The sequence below is a fragment of the Engraulis encrasicolus genome, chromosome 5 (assembly GCF_034702125.1).
Source record: "Engraulis encrasicolus isolate BLACKSEA-1 chromosome 5, IST_EnEncr_1.0, whole genome shotgun sequence".
In the NCBI taxonomy this organism is placed as follows: domain Eukaryota; kingdom Metazoa; phylum Chordata; class Actinopteri; order Clupeiformes; family Engraulidae; genus Engraulis; species Engraulis encrasicolus.
This window is the reverse complement of record NC_085861.1, coordinates 24,123,395-24,130,199: the sequence shown is the minus strand read 5'-3', so window position 1 is coordinate 24,130,199 and position 6,805 is coordinate 24,123,395.

The following is a 6,805-nucleotide window of genomic DNA, read 5'->3' as shown; positions in this document are numbered from 1 at the left end:
TGTGTAATATTTTCAGTTGTTCATTTCCAGCATTCATGTTGCCCATTCACAAATGTAGGCCTATTCAATTATCATTCAATTGTATGGCACCACGCAAATGGAGTCAAAATACACTGGGTGGAGTGCAAACCTCCGCCAAGGAAGCTATTCTTTTAGAACATTTGACTATGTAATAGGCCTACCCAATTTTTGTTTTAAGTCTTTCTACCTTCTTTTTGTGGAGTTGGACTGGAACGTCAACATTCGCCCCGTCCCGCAGTTCAATTTGCGGTCACTAGGGGCGTCTGGATTTGTACACTAGCGATGGTGAAGAACCATGGTGAAGAATCTTATAAAAAGTCCTGGTTCCAGTTCGTGATCACCACAAGAATATAATCACTTGTTCCTTGGGTCATATCCAACAACTCTACAAAGTTTCAGCCAAATCCATTCACAAGTTTTTGAGTTATCCTGCAGACAGACAGACAGACAGACCAACATGACCAAAAACATAACCTCCTTGGCGGAGGTAATAAAGCATGAAATAGACATTGAACAAAAGTCAGTGGCGTTTTCAATCCTTTTTCTCAGAGGGACATCATAGATCAAAGTTTTTATTAAATGTCTTGCAAAAACATAATGGGATAAATGTGTTGAATGGGATCCCCCAAAAAGTAAAGTAACGGTGTTGTTTGAGACCAGGAAAACCAACTACTGTTTTCTCCATGGGGGTGGGATGACACTGAGGCAAGATGCCGGGAGCCTACCTATGTTCCCCGGGTCCTATGTTCCCCGGTCTTTGTATGGGACCGGGGAACATAGGACCCTTTCTCTAAAAACGGGTTCTATGTTCCCCGCATTATGTTTCCGAGTTTTCAAATTGTGGCCTTCCCAAAGCCATCCCTAAACCTAACCTGTCAGTAATGTAATGTTTCTGAGTTGTAAATTTGTGCCCTGACCAGAACTATCCCTAAACCTAGTCTGTGAGAGGTGCAACAACAACCTAGGCTTTGCCATGCAGCAGCAGTCTTACTTGGAAGCAGCGGTGGAACATAGAACCCGGGGAACATAGGGATGACCCCAAGATGCCAGACGTCACACGAAGGGACAGGAGGACAAAGGTAGACTTGGCTCCTTGTCAATGCCCAATATTCTAGCCTTTCTAGGACGTGAAACGCCCAGTGATTGGATACTCTTTGGTGAACTCCAAGGAGTATCCAATCACCAGGTGTTTCATGTCCTAGAAAGGCTAGAACACTTGACATTGAAAAGTAGCCTTTTACTCCAAGTGCTTCATTGCCTTTAAGGACATGTCTACTACTCAGGAGATTTAGCCTGCAATGCGATAGAGTGGTCCTCACAGAGTTTTTTGATGTTTGTGTAGCCGATGTCATCCAGTCAGCCACACCGGGCTCGAACCCGCGGCCAACCAGTCAATGCTCCAGTTAGTTCAGTATGGGAGGCATAGCACGATATCGCTGAGCTTAAGGTTCAGATTGATAATTGAACGCCTCCAATACTGTATGAGGCTTCGGTAGGGAAGTTCCCTCCCAAGTTCACTCCCATCCGGGTCACGGCACCAGTGTAACCGTGATCACCCTGCGCTAGTTCGCCACTTGGGGCTTGAACATGACCTACCAGTCAGCACATCAATTTGGCATGGGACACAGAGCATAATACAGCTGAGTTAAAGGTACATTGCTCAGCGCTATCGATTTACAAAGGTTTATTCACGTTCTACCACCAAACTCTGGTAGTTGGCCTCTGTTACATTTGCTGCTGACTCCGTTATTTGGATAGCTTGGATTTCGTCTCGACATCATTTGGAATGGCTGTCCTATAGCCATATCTAAGTCTGTCCTTAAAATCTCCCTGAACACTCATTTTCAAAAATGTGCAGCTCTGCCCTACCGTGGCTCTAACGGTAGGGCACTCGTCTGCTACGCGATTGACCCAGGTTCGATTCTCGGCCCATGTCCTTTGCCGGCCCTTCCCCGCCTCTCTCTCCCCACTCGCTTCCTGTCAGAGTCTTCACTGTCCCATCTAGGCAAAAAAGCCCCCCAAAAATGTATGAAATGTATTAAAAAAATGTATAAAAATGTGCAGCTCATCAAGTGGTGTGGACTGGTATTCCTTACAGGTTTGATAGCGATTTGCGAAATATGGCTACTGATTTCAGGAGCCAATCTGTGGTCCATCTCCAACAGTCACCTGCTCCATCTCGGTGTTAGCCAATGGGTTGGTTTTTGATGGAGAAGTGCGGCTTTTGCTCTGCAGCACTCATGCACACTTTGCCATTTCAACGCATTCTGGATTCTATCCAGAATGCAATGGCAGAGTGTGTGTGTGTATGCACGCTGGCTGCAGAGCAAAAGCAGCATTGCTCCAACAAAAATGAGCCCTATAGATACAGAACACTATAGATGCTGTGTTGACTAACCTCTATCTACCAAAGATGGTGGCACCTGAGACTGGTTATGCCAAAAGGCCAAATGTGACATCTACCATTGTATTTCCTTGTAACTATTGTATATCCCCGCAGCCCTCCTGTAGGTTAAGTGATAAGCAAGGATAAAGGATTTAAGTCAGAGGGACAGTACGCCAAAAGAAATTGCACCCTATATAGCTAGGAGGCTTAGACCCTTTTTAAGACCCGAAACTTCAGTTTGTGATACAAGCGCCAAAATCGGAACAGGTACTCCTTAGACATTACTATTTTCAAAAAGTACGCGGGCCACTTCAAATTCAAGATGGCTGCCCATTTTCCAAGATGGCCGCCATACAGATATGAATTAGCAACTGAAACAACTGTTCAAATAGTCATACAAGCACCTACATCGTCATAGATACTCCTTAGACACACATCTGTTGAAAAGGCATGCAGGCCACTTGAAATCCAAGATGGCCACCCATTTTCCTAGGTGGCCACCATACATATTTGTAAGGTGACTGAAACATTTGATAAAATAGTGATACAAGCATCAAACTTGGTACAAATACTCCATGACATGACAAAAAGATGTCGGTCAATTGAAATACAAGATGGCTGCTCATTTTCCAACATGGCCGCCACAATTTTCTGGACAGCCCTTCCACCCATTGCATATTTCCGAACAGCTAACAAAATATCATATGGATGGCATTCATAGGGAGCGTACCTATGTTCCCACGCCCCATTGGTCCCACGCCCCATTGGTCCCACGGCCCACTGGTCCCACAGCCCATTGGTCCCACAACCCATTGGTCCCACAGCCCATTGGTCCCACGTCACTAAGACTTTTTTTCATTATTTAGGCCCATTGGTCCCACAGTCCATTGGTCCCACAGCCCATTGGTCCCACATTGCTTTTTTATTTGAATTTTTAGGCCCATTGGTCCCACGGGACTCACTAATTCGACGCCCTTTCGGTACTTACCACTTACGTCATACGACCCTAAACCTAACCTAAACCTAAACCCTAACCCTAACCTTAACCCTAAACCTAACCCTAACCCTTACCTTAAACCTAACCCTAACCTTAACCCTAAACCTAACCTTAAATTGCTTGTTTGAAATGTTTGATTACCATGTGAAGTACCGAGAGGGCGTCAAACTAGTGGGTCCCTTGGTCCCACAGCCCATTGAAGTGTTTGTGATGTGGGACCAATGGACTGTGGGACCAATGGACTGTGGGACCAACGGACCTAAAATTAAATTTAAAAATCTTAGTGATGTGGGACCAATGGGCTGTGGGACCATTGGGCCTAATTTTGAAAAAAAAAACGCAAAAGTCTTAGCAATGTGGGACCAATGGGCTGTGGGACCAATGGGCCGTGGGAACATTGGGCTGACCCCCATTCATAATACCATGAAAGCTATGATCTGATCTTCTGACCTGCAGATGGCTATATAGCTGCCAGTGTGACTATTGTGACATTTTAAAATTCCTATACTTTTAGACAACAAAATAATCTAAATTCATCAAAGGGATTATGGTAATCTCTCAAATCAGAGATTATGAAAATATCTCCATTAATAAGAAGCAATGGTAGCCATCTTGGATTATACATGGCCTTGTCATGTTTAAAGTAGGCTATTTTTTTCAAAAAGGATAATGTCTAATGTGACGGAGGTCATCTTGCACCTGTTCACCCCCCTCGGGGATCGAACGGAGTACTACTTCCGGCGGCGGCGCACGTAGGTTGCAGCAGCCCCTTGCTTTCCCAACTTTCAGTGTTTATTTGTGTTAAAATGTGTCTTTCGAAATGTCTATCGTCGGAAAATATGTCGGAACGCACGTACAATCGGCAACAGCTGTTGCAGATAAGAATGGACAACTTAAGCAATGTATTGGATGTACCAATGAAGACTCTGGAAGAACTAGGAATTCTGCGGCGGCATAGGACTACATCGGACCCGTCTGCCTCGCTATGCCGACACCGAAAGCGATGCTCCAGAATTAGGAAAAGGGGCAAACGAGGTGGCGTCGAGACACGGCTTGCAGCCAACCCAACTCGTCCAGCAATACCATCAATTCTCTTGGCAAACGTCAGATCTCTGGACAATAAGATGGATGACATACGGCTACTAAGATCAGCGAACAAAACCGTGAGGAACTGCTGCGTTACGGTGTTCACCGAATCATGGCTGAACGACGGCATACCCGATTCGGCTTTACAACTGGAACAACTAACGTGCCACCGAGCGGACAGAGCCCTTGCAGAGAAAAAACGAGGGGGAGGAATATGTGTCTACACACATGATGCTTGGTGCAATAATGCTACGGTAGTACAGAGGCACTGCTCTCCACGAGTGGAGTTCATGATCATCAAGTGCCGACCCTTCTATTTACCCAGAGAAATATCCGCTATCCTATTAGTCGCCGTCTACCTCGCACCCAGCAACAACAATAGCGTCAAAAGCGAGGCACTGAACGAGCTGCATCGGGGCATCAGTGAACAACAAGATGCACACCCAGATGCCTTCACAGTGGTCCTGGGAGATTTCAACCACGGAAATCTCAAAACAGTACTTCCAAAATTTCATCAACATGTCAACTTCCCAACAAGAGAACAAAACACCCTGGACCTCGTTTACACAAATCAGAAGAGAGCATACAAGGCAAAGCCCATCCCCCACATTGGATCATCAGACCACACAACGATTCTGCTACTGCCAGCTTACAGACAAAAGGCAAAACTCACCAAACCAGTTCAGAAGGAGGTGAGAAAATGGCCTGAGGGAGCCATCTCACGACTACAGGACTGCTTTGAAACCACAGACTGGGACATTTTCAAAACAGCTGCCACCCACAGCAATCACATTGACATTGAGGAGTACACAGACACCGTGACCTCCTACATCACAAAATGCATCGATGATGTTACAGAAATAAAACACATCACCACCAGGGCCAACCAGAAGCCATGGTTCACAGGAGACGTTCACCGACTGCTGAGGGCCAGAGACAAACCCTTCAGAGCAGGAGACGTAGCAGGCCTAAAGACAGCAAGGGCAAACCTGTCCCAGGGCATCAGGAAAGCAAAAAAGGAATACTCAGACAAAATAACAACACACTTCAAAGACAGCAGAGATGCACAGAGCCTGTGGCAGGGCATACAGGCCATCACGGACTATAAGCCTGCACCACGAAGCTGTGACAACAACACCTCTCTGCTAAACGACCTGAACAGTTTCTTTGCCCGCTTTGAAGCACAAAATGACACTCATCCACAGAAAACTCCCCCTCCCCCCCCATGATCAACCCCTTTACCTGTCCTCTGCCAGTGTTAAGAGGACACTGGCCACCATCAACCCACGCAAAGCAGCTGGCCCAGACAACATACCAGGCCGAGTGTTGAAGGATTGTGCAGAAGAGCTGAAGGATGTCTTCACAGACATCTTTAACATCTCTCTGGAGCAAGCAGTCATCCCATCACTTTTCAAAGCTGCTACCATCATACCTGTGCCGAAGAAATCATCACCATCATGCTTCAATGACTACCGTCCTGTAGCACTGACGCCCATAATCATGAAGTGCTTCGAACGGCTAGTCCTGTCACACATCAAAGCCACCCTACCCCCCACCCTAGACCCCTACCAGTTCGCATACCGAGCCAAGCGATCCACGGAGGATGCAATTTGCTCTGCCCTCCATCCAGCCCTCACCCACTTGGACAATAAAGACTCATATGTGAGAATGCTGTTCATTGACTTCAGTTCAGCATTCAATACCATAATACCACAACAACTCATCAGAAAACTGGACAAACTAGGTTTCAGCACCTCCCTCTGCAACTGGCTGCTGGACTTCCTGATGCAAAGACCACAAGCAGTACGGGTAGGGAACAACACCTCAAGCACCCTGACCCTGAGCACGGGGGCTCCGCAAGGTTGTGTTCTCAGCCCCCTGCTGTTCACGCTGCTGACACACGACTGCACAACGACCCACAGCACTAACCATCTAGTGAAGTTTGCGGATGATACAACACTGGTGGGCCTCATCACCAAGGGCGATGAGACTCACTACAGAGAAGAAGTAGACCTGCTGGCCAGATGGTGCAAAGACAAAAACCTCCTGCTGAATGTCAACAAGACCAAGGAGATTGTTGTCAACTTCCAAAGGGTCCAAAAACAACTGCCACCACTGACCATCGACGGCGATGCTGTGGAGAGAGTGAGCAGCACCAAGTTCCTTGGAGTGCACATCAGCGACGACCTCTCTTGGACCACCAACACTACATCACTGGCGAAGAAGGCCCATCAGCGTCTCTACTTCCTGCGCAAACTAAAGAAGGCAAGTGCTACACCCTCCATCATGACAACATTCTACAGAGGAACCATAGA